We start from the raw sequence: 18,877 nt of genomic DNA on the forward strand, positions 1-18,877 counted from the left end.
TTCTTCCCATTCTCAGTACATTCCTCTGGTGTTTTTTCCTTCTTGGAAATCTGCTCATATTTAACCAGTTCTTCGAAAAAAAAGGGGTGACAAATCCCTCCCATCTAATTATCATTCACTGCACTCTACTCCTTCCAAAGTAATGGAAAAATCCATTAACTGCCAACTGCTAAACTATCTCAAAAACTTTCACATGATCAATGATTGTCAATATGAATTTTGTCAGTGTTAATCAACTGGCAATATTATTATTATTAGCCATATGGTGCAAGGAAGCCTGAGGCTTATGCTGCACCAGCCAAAAATTTCTGAACTACAGAGAGAGAGAGAGAGAGAGAGAGAGAGAGAGAGAGAGAGAGAGAGACAGACAGAGAGAGAGAGAGAGAGAGAGAGAGAGAGAGAGAGAGAGACAGACAGAGAGAGAGAGAGAGAGAGAGAGAGAGAGAGAGATTGGTTATGTTATTCATTTGTGGCCAAATTCAATGAAAAGGCTTGGTGAAATTCAAGCAGTTGCTCTTGACTTTCTAAGGCTTTTTATCATGTTTGGCATAAAGGTCTTCTAAAGAAGATTCCATCTTATGGATTGTCAACTGTTTTTTGCAATAAGGTATGCAGTTTCCTCTCTGACCACTCTCTGCTAGTGATGACAGATGGCTACCTGTTTTTGAACTTTTCCACTAATGCTGGCATTCCCCATGTTCAATATATTAAAAATCTATTGTATATTTATGATGTTCTTCCAGTGAAAGAAATACTATCCATACTTTTGCTGATGATACCACATTGAATTCCACCTTAGAGGTTGAGAAACCTTGCCCTACACAAACAGCTTAATCTTCTTGAACATCAATCAACAGGGAAAATAATGGAGTCACTGGTTAAAGAAGTAATGCAGGACCGTCCGGACAGGAATGCAATTATACTCCAGTCACAGCATGGATTTAAGGGGCAGTCTTGTCTAATCAACTGATAGGTTACTATGATGCAGTGACTAAGGAACTGGATGCAAAAACTAATTCTGATATCATATACTTGGATTTCAGGAAGGCTTTTGATACTGTTCCACATAAAATACTGTATAAACTGGAGCAATGTGGCATTAAGGGCAAGTTACTCCTACGAATAAAGGGATAGTTAAGTGGAAGAAGACAGGGTGGTTATCAATGGACACTGCTTTCATGGACTAATGTTATCAGTGGAGTCCCTCAGGGTTCAGTGTTGGGCACATTGTTTCAATATTTATTAATGATACTGATGAAGGTATTTCAGGCTTACTGTTAAAGTTTGAAGATGACACAAAGGTTGGCAGGGTTGTTAATGACAGTAATCAGGGTGACTACTGCAACAAGATCTAGGTAAATTGCCGATAAACGCAAGCTGTTTGTTATTTGGTTTTTAGGAACATTAGCAACTAAGGCCATATTGCTCCGGGATATGCGGTGGTCATTCCCTGACCTTTCCGCATCCTCCGTATTTGGTGGTGACGGGCTCGAACCCCGGTCTAATCAAGAAGCGTGTGCTATGCACTGCTACTCCTTCCCACCTGGCTACGGAGGCGCCTGTATAAACACAAGATACTGCATATGGCAGTAATCTCAGAGTAACTTATCAACTGTGTGGTACTATACTCAGGGTAGTAGAAAGTGAAAAAGATCTGGGGTTAACTGTGCAGTCTGATAGGAAATACTCTGAACAATGCACACATGCTATTAGAACAGCTCATGAGGTTTTGTCATTGATATATAGAAACTTTGCAAGCAGGGATAAGGAGGTGATTATTCCTTTGTTCAAGGCCATGGTTAGGTCACATTTTGGACATTGTATATAGGTCTGGAGGCCTCACTGTAGATCTGCTGGAATGGGTGCAGAGAAGGGCAACCAGACTGGTGAAGGAAAAAAAAGGGTGCTCTTACCTAGAAAGGTTTTAGTTTTGCAAATTGCAGATTCTGGAGACTAGGGATGATCTGATTGAGGTATTTAAGGCCTTGAATGAGTTGAATAAGCTGAATGTGAATGCATTCTTCCTGCTGCTGAGACTACACACATGAAGGGGCATACATTTAAGTTGAGGAAGGATGATTGTAGGATACATGTACAGAAGTTTACCTTCAGTCAGAGGGTGGTTGATTATTGGAAGAGGTTTCAATCTGTTGTTGAGAAAGTGAATGGTTTGAATAAATTCAAAAAAGAACTGGACAAATTCTTGGAGGAAAAGTGTGAATGGGAGAAGTGTATAGTGGTTTTCTTTTTTGGCTGATGCTATATAAGCTTGCTTGCATGCATCATTTGCCACTACTACTACCACCAATTCCTTAAACAGTGATCTCCAGGTAATTCTCTAATGGAGCAAAGATAACTTGGTAATTTCAATCCTCCTATAATTCAGTTCTCTCTTATTTCTTACAAAAATGAGTCTACTGCTCCAATGTTCATCTTTGATGACACTCAGATTTCTAAACAAGATCACAGTTCTCTATTAGGAATAATAGAGAACTGTGATCTGACTTCTAATCTCTCTCTTGGCATAAGCACATCACAAATAAAGTTTCCTCTGAATCTAACAAAAATAGTTTTCTCTTTCATTCTCAACATTACTTTTCATCTAAAGAACTACTTGCTATACCCTACCATTGCATATTGTTTCCGCATTTGGGGTGGTGCACCCAAACCTCTCTCAGGTTTCTAGACTCCATTCAAAAGAGAGAAAAACTAGGTTAATTAATGACCCACCTCTTACAAAGTCTCTCCACACTGTCTCAAAATTTTTTTATCTGCTGCATGCCTTTTCTATAGGTACTTCGATGGGCACTGTTCTGAATTGCTATCTATAATTCCTCCTCTCTTCCAAACCAATCTGAACATACATCACAACCAGTCAGCACCCAGCATCATACTTTTCAACTTCAACCTCACAGAAACAAATTTTCTTCCCACATTTACCTGCCACATTCTTTGCAACTATTTGGCTTTTATGCTTGAAGTGCATTATTATTATTATTATTATTATTATTATTATTAGCTATATGGTGCAAAGGAAGCCTGAGGCTTATGCTACACCAGCCAAAGAAAAAATTTCCCGAGTTACCCCGAGAGAGAGAGAGAGAGAGAGAGAGAGAGAGAGAGAGAGAGAGAGAGAGAGAGAGAGAGAGAGAGAGTCAAAAGTAGAAGGGATTCACCAAGAAAGAGAAGAATGATGATATCCAGCTCAGGACCCTGGGTGTGCCAAGCCCATACTCACCAGATGTGAGCCCCTGGACAGACAAGCACTGATGCATATCTGTTTAAAGTTTCAGGTAACTTGTTTTTCTTATTCCACTAGTTAAATAAACATCTACAGTGTTACCTTATTTGTTTTTGAAACATTAATTATTTTCACAAAACTAAAGACATTAACACAAAACAGACATTCTCTTGAGATTGCCTAAGACACTGCAGGAAGCAAGATATGCAGTTTAAAATTTCACACACTATGAAGCATACCAAATTTGAAATAAATTTCAAAATAAACCTAAAAACAGAATAAACTAATAGTGTTTAAAATATATAGTCATTTTTTATTTTTGAATAATAGTCATGTACATAATAAGCAGAAAGATATATGCAGTGCACATGTTTGAAATTTCTTGCACTTAGCAGGTTTTCAAACTGGAAAATGATGTTTCTATTTTATGTTTAAAATGTGTTTTTGTGATTTTAAGCAAAATTAATATATATATATTTTTAAATAAAAGGTGCAAAACATGTCATGTTTTAAATTTTAATTTTTTATTAAAACTGAATAAATACATACAATAAGTACTGCAACACATTTAAGAAAATATGAAATATTAGCACTGTTTAAGCAGAATTAAAATAACCAAAAACATTTTCCAAAAATTAAAAAGAAAGTTGGACACCTCTGAGGTAAACAACTGATAGGTGCCCAACTTTCTTAACCACTGCCAGGATAAGAAATATACTTTATCAAAGGAAACTAAAATCTGGCTATTAAATTATCAAGTGTTTTTTTACATGTAAAATATGAACATTTCTGAATTTACAATCTGGAATTCTATAAAATCCAGCACAATACTTTACAATCTCCAGTTCTTGAAAGGCAGGCACATTTTACAAAAAAATAGCTCTTTTTAAAATCAGGAAATATTAGAAAGGAATCTGGCCCTCGTATCGATGATTGCATCTGTCTTCAAGAATTCATGCAAAAAAAAAAAAAAAAGGCAATTGCTCTCTCTTGGTAAGTGCCATCACTTATTCATTAAACTTTATAATTCAGTGTGAACTGCTCTTGCAAATTACCACTATCTGGTTAGCATAAAGAGCTTGTGTGAGCTGGTGATCAGTTTGAATTTCTTTTAGAGCAACTGAGAAAGAGGAAAGACAGAAAATGCCCAGTGTTGGTATAAATGTATGCTTCGTTAAATCTATTATTAATCTATATAATAATTTGCTTATGTCCCTCCATCCACAACGTTCTTTGAGCCTAAACAAGCTTCTGATCTAATTCCTTTTGCAATAGGTTTTATTTAGCAGTAACATTGAGGAGGGAAAAAAACAACATCCAATTTTCAATTCCCAAAATTGATTTAGCTCTTAGTGAAACTAACTTGCCACTATTTTGAAGAGAAGACAATTTCTTAGCTTTTGTCATCATAATCAACAAATCTCAAGATCAAACTTTCAACAAATTTGGCACTTTTGCTCATGGACAATGTTACGTAACAGTTTACAGGTCCAGATAATTTCTGTGCAATAACTGTAATTTTTTTAAAGGCCAGTATAGTCATATGTAAAAAATTATCAAATTGCATTTTTACTTGAGTCCGTCTCATTGACACCTTAGCTAGCAGCAAAGAAAGCCGAAGGAAATGTTTTTGTAATCACAGCAGACTCTCGATTTACAGGGATCGGTTTAACCGGGACACTTCAAGACTCCAAATTTAAAACAGAATAATAATAAGCAATCAATAAATACAATGACGGCACTCGCAAATTGCACAAGCAGGATATGGAGACAAGCTTATAGGAATGAAGAAAAGATTTTTTAAATTTATTAGGTTTTTTTTTTATATGGATGAAGATTTCAGTGAAGGGGACACGCATTTCACCATAATAACGAAAAATTCCACAGAATTCCAGCTATTGGTATTATCGCAAATGCAATACGATCGAGTTTACTACCCGTTTATAATGAATTGCAGTAACAGAAAAGCCCAATAACCCGGAATGTGCAATTTTTTTTTTATTGTTTTATGGTAGAGACCTCCAGAAAAGTGTTTTAGTAAAATGTGAGCTAGCGTGGGGTGATAATAGTGAGTTTTCACCGTAACCCTGTGAAATTCTTTACATAAAATTTCATTTTGACCGTTATCATGGTGCCGACTAAGAGAATAAGTGACAGTGCTACTAGTAAATCTATCAAAAGAAAAAAAAAAAAAAAAAAAGGAAAGTGATCGATTTGGATCAGAAAATTAAAATAAGGATGTTTGAAAATGATCAAACACGAACAAGTATGGTGTAGAATTTAGATTTGTCAGTGTCAACAGTGAACACGATAATAAAGGAAAAAGACAGAATATGAGAAGCGGTGAAGGGATCAGGACCAATGAAGTCAACTATGATAACCAAGGCTACGAAATACATATCAGTTTTTACTGTACAATTTTTTCCTTTAATGTTTTCTTTTCATATGTGCCACTCCAACAGCTTTGCTGCTGTCCCCAGATAAAGTTTTTAATTGAACTAATTAAAAATATATAACTATTTTTCTATATATATAACTAATATATAAAAAATATAACTAATATATATATATATATATATATTTTTTTTGGTAGTTGTTGGCGCATTGGCTTCTGTGGCCATAATGCATCTCCCAAGGTTTTTGCAGTACTTTGATCCAAGCCCGAGGCGGGATTCGAACCCGCGACCTTTGGGTTGCCAGGCAGGCACTTTACCCACCCGGCTAGCCCGGTCGACAAAAAATATATAACTAACTAATTGAAAAATATATAACTATTTTTCTTCATTCTTCTGAGGATATTATGTGGTTTTTGTAATTTTGGCATATCATGGAACGTATGTCAGGGACTTACCGTATTTTTGGATTAACCGGGAAATCGATTATCCGGGATTTTTATTTTACCATCTATCCCGGAAAATCGAGAGTCTACTGTACTTCGATATTAATTTTTATTTCTTCTTTGAAACAGTTTTGTCAAAATATTTGCCTTGGGTATTTTATACTTTTTAATAAACAGCAACTTACTGACACATGCAAATAATAGATTTCATTTCATACAATTACAATTTTTGCCACCATTATAACTAATCATGCAGCTCACTAACTGCATGACAAGTTATAATGATGGCAAAAACAAAACTTAACAGCTTGTTATTATGCAAGAAAAACTGACTGAATTTCCCCATAGTACATGATTAAAATCTCAATCCCAAAAACTGACAATCACCTGGCCAGCACTTGGTACACTTTTGCCTATTTTGAGGGGGGGGGGGGAGGTCTGATTCTGTATGATTCCATAGTTTTGACATTTGTTTAGTTTCAGGATCTCATAGTGATAGATCCAAATTTCATTCATGGTGACTAGCTGTGAAAAAAAGTCTTCTTTTCTCGGCACATCTGCAATGTTTCATGTGCACATTGTGCCCTTTCCTTCTTCTGGTAAGGTATCAAAAGTCTGGAAACCCATCTAGTAGACACTTTACCGCATGCAACTACTAATGGACGACATTCTCCACACACCCTGCACTAATTTGGAGCTCTGCAGCTAGTTCTTTGGCACTAATATAGTGGCAATCTTCCACGATTAATGCCTCAATTTTTGCAACACTCTTCTGTTACAGCAGTTGCTGGGTTGGATTTCTTCATCATGCACTAAGGTTCTTCAACATTTGAACTGTTTATACCAATCTGCAACAACAACAACAACTGTAACCTTGGGGAGTCTTCTCCATAAACAGCAACCATTTCTTTGTGGATTGTTTTGGGCGTTTTTCCTTGCAGAAAGAGGAACCAAATCACTGATCTGTATTCCACTTTATACATTGTGGGACCTCATTTCATTCAGCACTGCAAAGAAAAAAAAAAAAAAAAGAAAAGAATTATCAGATGAAACCAAAATTTGTGTAGTTGCTACAGAGATTTCAAGGTATCAAACAAAACAAAAAATTTATCTTTCTATCACAACTACTTCTGGATGAATACAAATCTTTTTTGAATCCTCCTTTATATATAAATGCCTATATATGTGTGTGTGTGAAATGGCAGATGTTTAATGGTATAATAGAGATAACAGAGAATTGTACAGTTTGGAGACTCTGGAGAAGTGAAAAAACCTTAAATCAGCAAATTTGGCATTTGTGACACACTGATTGCACAACAAAACAATAGGTTGCATGGGCAGGAGTAGCTCTAGGAATGTTGGTGTCCTTAAGTATTTTTGAATTTTACTGGACTGACATAACACTGTTTTATTAATACCTGATGGTAATGGAACCAATTTCTTTTATGCTTGAAATTGTTACTATGTGACATAAGGAGCAGTTTGTTGTGATCAATCAGTTACAGAGATTCTTTGTCATACATAAAGTCCTGGACATCCAATCATAGTTAGCACTGTAGAAAGCTATATGACTCTTAAGGCGGAAACACTATTATTACCTCATGGGACTTCACATCATGTCACCGTTTAGTGTAAACTGTGAAGTCGGTTGTAGGAAGAGCATTACTGTAACGTTATATATGTGTTGTTCTCTTTGAGGAAAGCTGAAGCAAAATGAATTGCCACAGTTCATCCTCTTCTTCAGATTTTGAAGAAGATTTAGAAAATAGTAGTAGTAGTGCTTTTCTTATAGCCGAGAAAACAAAAGAGAGTAAGCAATGAATACATGACAAACTGGAAGAGAACAGAAAAAGGCTAATTGCATCATTTACTGCAGGACTTAGAAGAGCCGACTGGGCTAGCCGGGTGGATAAAGTCCCTGCCCGGCAACCCAAAGGTCGCGGGTTTGAATCCAGCCTCGGGCTTGGATCAAAGTACTGCAAAAACCTTGGGAGGTACATTATGGCCACATAAACCGATGCGCCAACAACTACACAAAAAAAAAAGGAAAAAAAAAAAGGACTTAGAAGAAGATTAAAATCGTTTTAAGAAGTACTTACGAATGAATAAAGAAGAATTTAATTTCCTATATAATCTAATTAAGGATGATATACAAGGGCAAAATATGCAATTTCAAAATACAATCAGCCACTAAGGAAAAATTAGTTGTAAGTTTAAGGAAAGTTCAAATACTGTAAGTTTAATTTTGAATAAGGATTTATTCTGTCAAAATACAAAACAAATTTTAAATTAAATTTAGTAACAACAATAAACTACTTCTCAATGCTGAAATTGAACTTGTAAGAAATTGTTATGTATGAGTTATACAAATTGAAATGATCGACTTGTTCGTGCCCTAAATTTGTAATACTGTTGGTCTATTTTTAAGTATCTATGTGACTGAACATTTGCGACGAGCATGCCAAGTAGCTGGTCAAAGTGGAGGGAACGTTGCTCCTTTGCAGAATAGGCACAGGAGCAATGTTCTTGATATTGTTGTTGTTGGTTTTTGGATATTCTTACTTGTGCACTCAAAACAGCATTACTTGTAATTTAATTTTCTATTAGTATTTCCTCCATCCTCCATTTTCCTCTTGTCATGCTATCATGCCTTACGAAATTTTTGTTCTAACATAAAAATATGAACTCCTGAAAATGTGATTCGGCCTTGTAGGTCGACGTGTTATCTTATGATTACAGCCAATGACAACAGCGCATCTCTGAGCAATAAACTAAATGGTAAATATAGCTCCCACACATTTGACATGTTTACAAGTGAGCTCCAGTGAGGCAACAGTAGTGTGTTTCTACCCTTATAGTCATATTGCTTACATGACTATAAGTCATATCACCATAATTTTGGATCAGTGCCAAGGCAATCACTATCTGTAAACTGTATGAGTCACAGGCCAGTTTATTGACAGTGCAAAATTTGTGGGGGGAGCAGTCCACCACCTCAAAAAAAGTTGCTAGTGTTTAAAAAGGCCTTATAAGTCCCCATCATCTCCTCCATACAGACATGCCACCATCCTACCAGAAGGAGGCTTTGTAAGACCAAACCAAGTCTATGACAAATTACACTAAGTTATACTAATCCTAATTTAAGAATTCTATTTGGTCAAAGTTAGATTTGCAATGTACATTTTAGCATCAACCACCAGATTTCAATAGCAACAGAAGACAGAATGAGCATTTGTAATAATTTACAGCACTAAAAATTAAGTTTTACCTTTGTAGAAATTGGTTGGTGGTCCTTATAATGAGTAGTAGAATACTGGAAATTTCAGTAGGCACAAACAAGCATCTGAAATTTAAAAAAAAAAAAAAAAAAAATTCTGCAATTGTTTCCTCATTCTTATTTATGTACACTGAAATTTGTTTAAGCAAAAGACAAAACTTTTAAGGTAGGCACTTTAAAATAGTTCATAACAGATATATGATAAAGCTATAATATGGTTTTACCCTAAGATTAATCTTAGTTCTAGAGGACTTTATAGTAATGCCAATGGTGGAAAATAGATTTGCAGAGGATGTGATGCATCTAAAGGGAAAGGTTTATGCTGTTGTAAAGGTGACTATGGTGGTCTCAGATATTTTTAAAATTTTATACAGTGTTGCTGTTCGGAACATTATCAGTTGATGATGTTACCAATGGCAAATTCTAAATGGGAAGCATTCAAAGAATTAACTTTAGAAGCTACTAGGCTTTTCATACCAAATAAGAAATATCGTTCAAGGTTTAAGGCCTAAATGGATGTCAGAGAAGAAAAATGCATGGGATGCATATAAATCATCAGGTGACACGGAAGCCTATGGCAGACATAAGCTAGTCTGTAATCAAGTCGCAAAAGAGGCTAGGCAAGCGAAGGCAGATTACAAGAAATCTTTGAAAAGGATGCAAAGACTTCTTTGCTTATATAAACTCTAGAATGAAGGGGATGAATCAGATTGGTACACTTGGGGATGAATCAGATTGGTACACTTGATATCGATGTTTTGACTGTTGATGATCCTGCTCAGGTAGCTGACAAACTGAATGAGTATTTTGCATCTACATTCACAATTGAGGAATTCTGTATGAATTCTCTCAGTTGGAAATGGAGGCCAGAAGTTCATCAAACTCTAATAGGAAGCTAAATGAGTTTGTAATAACTGAGAGCAAAATGGAGGAAAAATTGTTGAAGTTAAACATAAGAAAGGCATCTAGGGTGGGTGGGATCTATCCAGTTATATTAAAGGAGGTGGGAAAGGAAGTAAGCGAACCCTTAGCCATAATTATGAGAGCATCCTTGGACTCAGGAGAAATCCCCATGGACTGGAGATGTGCAAATGTATTGCCAATTCACAAAGGTGGATCTAACGGTGACACGAGTAATTACGGACCTCTCAGTTAACTTCTGTTCCAGGGAAAGTAATGGAGTTGCTGGTTAAAGAAGCAATGCAGGATAAGCTAGACAAGGCTGTAGTTATAGTTTGGACAGAGCATGGGTTTGTTAAGGGGAAATCTTGTCTGACCAATTTGATTGGATACTAAGATGTGGTCACACAGGAACTGGATGCAAAAAATAATTTTTAAATCATATACATGGATTTCAGGAAAGCTTTTGATACTGTTGCACATAAAATGCTGCTGTACAAATTGGAGCAGTATGGCATTAAGGGAAATTTGCTGCTGTGGATAAAAGAATTGTTGAGTGGGAGTACCAATCAATGGGTACTGCTCTAAGTGGACTAATGTTATTAGTGATGTCCCTCAGGTTCGGTGTTGGGCATATTGTTTTGTATATTTATCAATGATATTGATGAAGGTATATCAAGCTTAATGTCAAAGTTTGTAGATGATACAAAGGTTTGCAGAGTTGTTAATAACAGTAACAATGGTACACTGTTGCAACGTGATCTGGAAAGGTTAACCAGATAGGCTGAGAGATGGCAACTAAAGTTTAACACTGACAAATGCAAAGTACTGGATATGGGTAGCAGTAACACCCAGAGTAATGTACAAACTGGGTGATACTACACTCATGGTTGTGGAGAATGAAAAAGACCTGGGGATAATTGTATCAGATATGAAGTTTTCAGAACAGTGCAGACAGGTTGCTAGAGCAGCACTGTCTACACTGTTCTGAAACTGCACTGTGGAACAAATGTATAGGTGAATGGGAAGTGCTTTTTTTTTGTTTTTGTTTGGTTAATGCTGTATAAGCTTGCTTTCTTACATCATATGCCACTACTAATGCTTATCTAAGGATTTCCATTTTTTTCAAATTATGTCTATTGTGAGTCCCTGTCTCATGTTGCCTACTTGCAATGTGTTTTCCTTGGTACAAAGTGATCTCATCCATTTTCTCTTGTCCTGATTAAGACGAGCTTCAATCAGATCCATGTTTGCCCAATATTCCAATACTTTTTTTTTTTTTTAATTTTTTGCACCAAAGCAACTAAGACTACAAAACGGTGTATTTTATTGTCATTAAAAGTGCATGTATAGTAGATTCTCAGTCGTTTGTGGTGGTTGGGAAATAAATTTTTCTAAACAAACAAATATTGAACTGCAGACAATCTGCAAAATGAATCAAACTGTAAATGTAACAAAAAATGTAAATGTATCTATATACATACTGAATTTATATTTATAAAAGTATGCTACATCATAAGCAGATTTGACATAAGATTTAATACAGCATGTACAGTATTATTTTTTGACAATAATACTGTACATTCCCTTTTTCACCTGGTTTGCCTCCCTGTGAGTGGTACTATATAAATTTGAAAGTATCATCTCCTTGTTGTTCTGCATAGCTGATTAGAGGCTCATAAGTTAATATTTTAGCACCTTTTTAAATGTTTATTGATGAGCTGAAGTGTTTTGTTCAATAGAAAGTTCAATCCTTTTCCATTTTAACATGATGGATGCACATGGGAACAAATTTAAAAAACTCAGATAATGCTAAAATTAACTATATAGTAGTAAAACTGAGGCATTACTAAAATATGACTAGAGTGAGCTAAAATAAGAAAGCAAAAGTAGGCATGAGGTATTTGAAAAATTCAAGGCTCTTGCCTACAAGAACAATATAAAATGTAAATCTGTGTGGAGTGTAATCTGCCTTCTTAAAGAAATACGGATTATTCTCAGATATACTGTACCACTTCTTCAGTGAACTCTTGTAATGCTGTCCTCATGATATCATCAGCAAGTGTGTGAGGTTCATTGCATCATAATACTTTGCGTGTCTGTAATTCTTTAAGAAATTAAAGGCAGATTACACTCCACGCAGGTTTAAATGCTCTAACTGAGAGAACCTGCAGTCCATTAGAGATCCCAGTTAATCCATCCCTTATCTAGGGGTCGTTAATCCTTGGTTGATTTGCTGGATGGAAAACCTGAGTTTCCAGGGGATTGGGGGGGGGTTGCGTGTATTATAAAATTTTAACTCAAGGTCAAGTTAGCCACAGTGTGAAATAAAAAAAAAAAAAAAACACTCCCAGATGGGATTCAAACCCAGCCTTTTTCACACAGTGTGGAAGTACAGTGATCATAACCACTGTGATACCCATAACCTTGATGGGATTCAAACTCAGGCCTTTATTCACAGAGCAGGACAGTAAGTATATAACCAGTGTGATACCAATAAAGGTACAGCTGCTCTGCTAAAGCTGATTTTTGAAGTTTGTATAACTTTTGAGTGAGTGCTTGGGCAAACATCCTTTAGACTTTTCCTGAACTGCAACCACAGTGGAGTCTGTGGTTGCAGTTAGAGCTGTCGAACTGTGCCATCCTGACCAGACATGGCTTGAGGTCAAGATTGTTTGAGCTGGGGTTAGTCCCTTCAGATCTATGCCTGTGGGGAGCCAGAAACTGGCTTCCACATTTGTGCTCTTATGTTCCTATTATTGGGAGCTTAAGCAAGATTGGAGCAAGGGATGCTCGCTCTCCAAGAATCCACTCTGGTGGAGTTACATTAGACTATGGACATGTTCAGCAGGTTTGCTGAATTTGCCTATCTAGTATTTGAAAGAAGAGCATTTCTTACTAGGCAGTAGTGACCTACCTCGTGGTGGAGGTGTGATGGCCTTTTAATTTAATTTATACATTTATTTCTTTAATTTGCAAACAATTATACTTTTAACTCTCCCCTTCTTAGTGCCCTGTGTATATTTATTTGGGAGGATAATTTTAGTGGTGACATAATGCAAGGAAGCAAGTTTATGCAACATCACCAAAAAAAAAAAAAAAAAAACACACACACACACACTACCCACCTTATATGTTCATCCCCTCTATCAATTTGTCTAACTCTTGAATAAATTTATTCAAACTACCCACTTCCACAACACCAGATGGAAATTTGTTCCAACCATTTTCTCTGTGGCTGAAAGCAAATTTTTGTATATCTATCCTGCATCAATCCTTTTCACTTTAATTTCAAGTCCTCTCATGTTTGTTGTCCAAGAAAGAGTAAGGATGCCATCAGCATTTAGTTTACTCAATCCATTTAAAGAATTACTTCAGTGAAATATCCTTGCAAGGCACATCCTAACCATTGCATTATACAATGGATAATCACCTGTTAACAAAATTCCTGAGTATCACTTACAGAACACAGTTGTTATAGCAGCCTATCTGCAATGCTCAAAGAACATCATGTTGGACTGTACAATTATCCCTCCCCCAAGTTTCTTTTGTTCTCCACCACCTTCACTATGGTACCTGCCAATTAGCATGTTATTCTTGGATTATTGCTATCCATTTACAGTAACATGAATTTATTAATGTTAAACCTCAATTGCCACTGGCTAATTTTTCCTGGTCTTGTTGCAGTAGTAGTTTGATTCCTATCATTAACTACCCTACTAACCTATCTATTATCTGCAAGCTTAGACAATAAGCTTGATAAGTCATCATCAATACTGTTAACAAATATTGAAAATACCAAGGGGCCCGGTACTGAACACTGAGGGACCTCACTAATAATGTTAGTTCAAGCAGAGCTGTGCTCATTAATAACTACCTTCTGTCTCCTGCTACTCAACCATCTCTTATCTATAGCAGTTATTTGTATTGCATGTCACGCTGCTTAAATTTGGACAGCAGACATCCATGGAGAACAATGTCAATTGCTTTGATGAAATCTAAACATATGAAGTAAAAATTATTTTTTTTGCATCCAGCTCTTTTTTATTTTATTTCTTATCCAGTTCTTTAGCATAAGCACATAAGAAATACTGCACGTAAGAAGCATCTGTATGCAAAATGCAGATTCCAGTGCCTCCTATGGACTTCCGACAGAAGAATATTAGAATTCCAAACACTTAATGCTAAGAAAGATGCAGAGAATGGCATTTCTCCATTTCTAACTTTTTGCATTAACACTGGTATTTGCAATGTTCAGTTCCTTCTCCCACTCTTTTCCTCTTGTATATTAATGAACTTCTTCCATTGACTGCAAATGATATCCACAGTTTTGCTCATGATAGCACATTACATTTCATTTTCCAGCATAAGAAACGTTGCTGTACACAAACAAACTCAACTTCTCAAATATCCACTACCAATTACCTAAATGCCTACCTCCAATAATTTCGCAATGGGGAAAAGAAAACTTAGTAAATTTAATCCTTCTGAAACTGTTATCTTATTTTTTTTCAAAAGAGTCTTCTGCTCCTATAATCATCTTAAATGACACTCAAATTTCTAGGAGTCATATCTCTATTCAGGATTACCACAACTTCTCTGTCTCACAGATCTTCACTTTCTACTGCGTGCCTTTTCTATAGGTACTTCTCTGAACACTGTTTTTCTGAATTAGCATCTATAATTTCCCTATACCCTCTATCAAACTAGTCTGAACATGTGTTGAAACCAGTCAGCATTTGTTCACTGTCCGAATGCCAACTCACAGAATCAACTTTTCTCATTTATCCCTTCTCAACCTGTTTTCTGGACACACATGAATTCCCAAAAATTACAGTCTAAGGAAATTCTGAAGTCAGTAAGTATCTTCTGTCTTCTCAGCTTTCAACTGCACATGGTATTAAGTATTACGGTTCTAATACATTAGCATTAGCAAAAGCACATGATACAAGAAAGCAAACTTATATAGCATCAGTCAAAAAAAAAACACCCTTATTTCACCCATCCACTCCCTCCAAATGTTTGTCAAGTTCTCCCTTGAATCTATTTAAGCTATCAACTTCTACAACGACAGATGGAAGTTTGTTCTGGAAATCAACCACCCGCTGGCTAAAGGCAAACTTTCGCCCATCTATCCCACAACTGTCTTTCCTCAATTTGAATTTATGCCCTCTCAGGCGAATATTCTGAGCAAGAGGAAGAATCCCATCAGCATTCAGTATGATCAAACCATTCAAAGCTTTATACACCTCAATCAGATCACCTCGCAGGTGCCTAGTCTACAGACACCATAATTTGCAAAAACTTAAGCCTTTCTTCGTAAGAGCAACCCTCTGTTCCATTCACTAATCTTGTTGCCCTTCTCTGTACTCGTTCCAACAGCTCAACATCCTTCTTAAAATGAGGGCTCCAGACCTGTATAAGGTACTCAAGGTGTGGCCTGACCTTCTACAAAGGGATAATCACCTCCTTATCCCTGCTAGAAAAATTCCTGTATATCATTGACAAGACAACATGAGCTACTCTTGCAGATCATCTGCACTGCTCAGAAAACTTCATATCTGCCTGCACAATTACCCCCAGGTCCTTTTTGTTCTCTACCACAGAGTTGATATGTTACTTGGGGTTATTGCTTCCCATACGTAGTACTTTACATTTGTCAATGTTAAACTTCATTTGCCACCTCTCAAGCCCATCTGCTCAACTTTTCTAGATCCTGTTGTAGCAGTGTACTGTCATTAGTGTTCTTAACAACCCTGCCAACCTTCGTATCGTCTGCAAAGCTTGATACCATCATCAATATCATTTATAAATACAGAAAACAACAATGGACCCAACACTGAACCCTGGGGGACTCCGCTAGTTACATTAGTCCATGATGAGCAGCGTCCATTGATTACCACTCCCGGTCTTCTCCCACTCAACCATCCCTTTATCCATAGCAGCAATTTGCCTCCAATGCCACACTGCTCTAATTTGTTCAGTAGTCTTCCATATGCAACAGTAGCAAAAAGCCTTTCTAAGATCCAAATATATGATATCAAAGTTATTCTCTGCATCCTGTTCTTTTGTGACCACATCATTGTATCCAATAAAATTGGTCAGGCAAGACTTTCCCTTAACAAAACCATGCTGTGTCCGAGCTATAACTGAAGTCTTGTCTAGATGATCCGGCAGTGCTTCTTTAACCAGTGCCTCAATTTTCCTGGAACAGAAGTTAAACCAACAGGTCTATAATTACTTGTGTCACCCTTTGATCCTCCTTTGGGAATTGGGGTCATATTTGCACATCTTCAGTCCATGGGTACCTCCCCGAGTACAAAGAAGCTCTGATAATTATGGCTAAGGGTTTGCTTACTTCCTTTGCTGCCTTCTTTAATATAACTGGATAGATCCCATCCATCCCAGGTGCCTCTTTTATGTTTATCCTCAACAATTTCTCCTCCACTTTTCTCTCAGTTATTAAAAAATCATCAAGCTCACTGCCACAGTTTACTTCACCTCTGGCATTCCCCTTCCTGAATAACTCCTCATGTGTGAATGCAGATGCAAAATGAAAAATACTCATTTACTTTGTTAGCCACCTGAGCAGTATCATCAACAGTTGAACCATCAATATCCAGTGGGCCAATCTGATTCATCCCTTTCCTTCTAGAGTTTACATAGGTAAAGAACTCTGCTGTTTTTCTTTGCATCCTTTGCCAAAGATTTCTCATAATCTGCCTTTGCCTGCCTATCATAGGCAGGCAGAGGCAGATTCTCTTCAGTCATTAGGCCTATAATACACTCCTCCTCTCAATTTTGATCTCCCAATGCTTATGTCACACCAAACTGACTGGACACTGCACTGTCCAGCGATGTCAACTTAGCATTAGTAGAGGCATTTGATGCAAGAAAGCAAGCTTATGCAGCATCAGCCAAAAACCAAAATAATAATAAAAAAATAAATTTAAAAAAAATAACCACTTCCACTTCACCCCTCTGTTCGTTCGAAATACCTATCCAGCTGAGCTTTAAACTTATTTAGGCTATCAACTTCCACGACAAGGGATGGAAGTCTGTTCCACCAACCAACCACCCGCTGGCTAAAGGCAAATTTTCGCACGTCTATCCTACATTGGGGCTTAGAGGGGAACAGGTATCCTGTGTGTTATCAGACACTCAGCCTAAAACACTGATGGATCCAATATCTCTCTATTACAGAAGATTTAGAAGTCCGGTTGGCCTGCCTCCCTAAAATCCACTCATGCACACCTTCTCGATGGTAAGCCCTGTTACGTCACTTAGGTGGCAACGAACGTGTAGAGTGGTTCTCTTCAAGACGCCTGGTCAGCGTGAAGAGGAAAAGACCAAACCCTCTAGCAATGAGAGCACAACAATACAAATGGCCCTCAGTCCCCAGCAGCTTTCACTCTCCCTCTTACGGCAGCGAGAGGATCAGAGTGGAAGCAGAGGGTGCTAAGAATCTCTGGGTACGACCAGGCTGCCATGCACGGAAATTGAACTTGGCCTGTTATAACGTACGATCACTCATCGGTGAAGACAGGATATTAGAGCTGGAAAAGGAATTAGAAAATGTGAATTGGAATATCATCGGTTTGGCTGAAACAAGAAGAAGAAATGAATCACTTATAAGTTTATCAAGTGGAAATCTGCTGTACACCAATGGAAACAGTGAAAGGAGTGAAGGTGGAGTTGGGTTTCTGGTCCATAAAGATTTTAAAAACAACATTTTGGAATTCAAAAGTACATCATCAAGGGTGTCAGGACTAATACTCAAGATTTCTAAGAGGTACAAGCTAAAGATTATAATGATTTATGTACCAACATCGAGCCATGATGATGAAGAGGTTGAAGAAATGTACACTGAAATTGAGAGTCTTCTAGATGAGCAAAAAACCCACTACACTATTATTATGGGGGACTTCAATGCTAAGGTTGGAAAAAGGCAAAACAGCGCAGAAAGAGGAACTATAGGAAATTTTGGAATTGGTGAAAGAAATAAAAGAGGTGAAAGACTTGTGGAATTTGCAGAATCTCAAGGAATGTCAGTAATGAACACTTTTTTCAAGAAAAGGGTGAACAGAAAGTGGACATGGAAGAGTCCAAATGGATTAACAACTAATGAAATCGACTTCATCCTCACTAACAGAAGATATATTGTGAATGATGTTACCGTCCTGAATAAGGTAAATGTTGGAAGTGATCACAGAATGGTAAGATGTACACTTGATATAGATGTAAGAAAGGAAAGGAAAAAACTGACTCGAGTAAATAATACAAAGGTCTTTGAAATAACAGAGGAGGAGAAAAAGCAGTATGTACTGGAACTTAAGAACAAGTTTGAGCTTTTGCAGACTGCTCAGGACCAAGATATCGACGAGGAATATTACAACTTTCTGAAAGTGATAAAGCCCAAGAAACCTATAGGGAAACAGAAATCCAAAGAAGAAAAAATTAGTCAAGAAACACTTGTCATGATGAACCAAAGACGACAAATGAAGAGCAAGAAAAACACTGACAGGGAGAAAATTGAGTATACTGAGTTATGCAAAGCCATTAGAAAGAGACTCAGAGAGGACATAAGAAGATTTAACACAAGAAAAGTAGAACAAGCATT

At 36.9% G+C, this 18,877-nt stretch overlaps 1 protein-coding gene across 1 annotated transcript in view; it reads right to left on the minus strand.

Annotated features, from left to right (window-relative positions):
• Positions 1-18,877, minus strand: part of LOC150077820 (sodium-dependent phosphate transporter 1-B-like) — a 166,177-nt gene that overhangs the window by 133,572 nt on the left and 13,728 nt on the right. The window contains exon 2 of the mRNA XM_090384282.1: positions 9,349-9,423. The gene's annotated coding sequence lies outside the window, so the exon portion shown is untranslated. The remainder of the gene's footprint in view (positions 1-9,348; positions 9,424-18,877) is intronic.

The sequence above is a fragment of the Mastigoproctus giganteus genome, chromosome 11, assembly GCF_048544385.1.
Source record: "Mastigoproctus giganteus isolate SK-2022 chromosome 11, ASM4854438v1, whole genome shotgun sequence".
NCBI classification, from domain to species: domain Eukaryota; kingdom Metazoa; phylum Arthropoda; class Arachnida; order Uropygi; family Thelyphonidae; genus Mastigoproctus; species Mastigoproctus giganteus.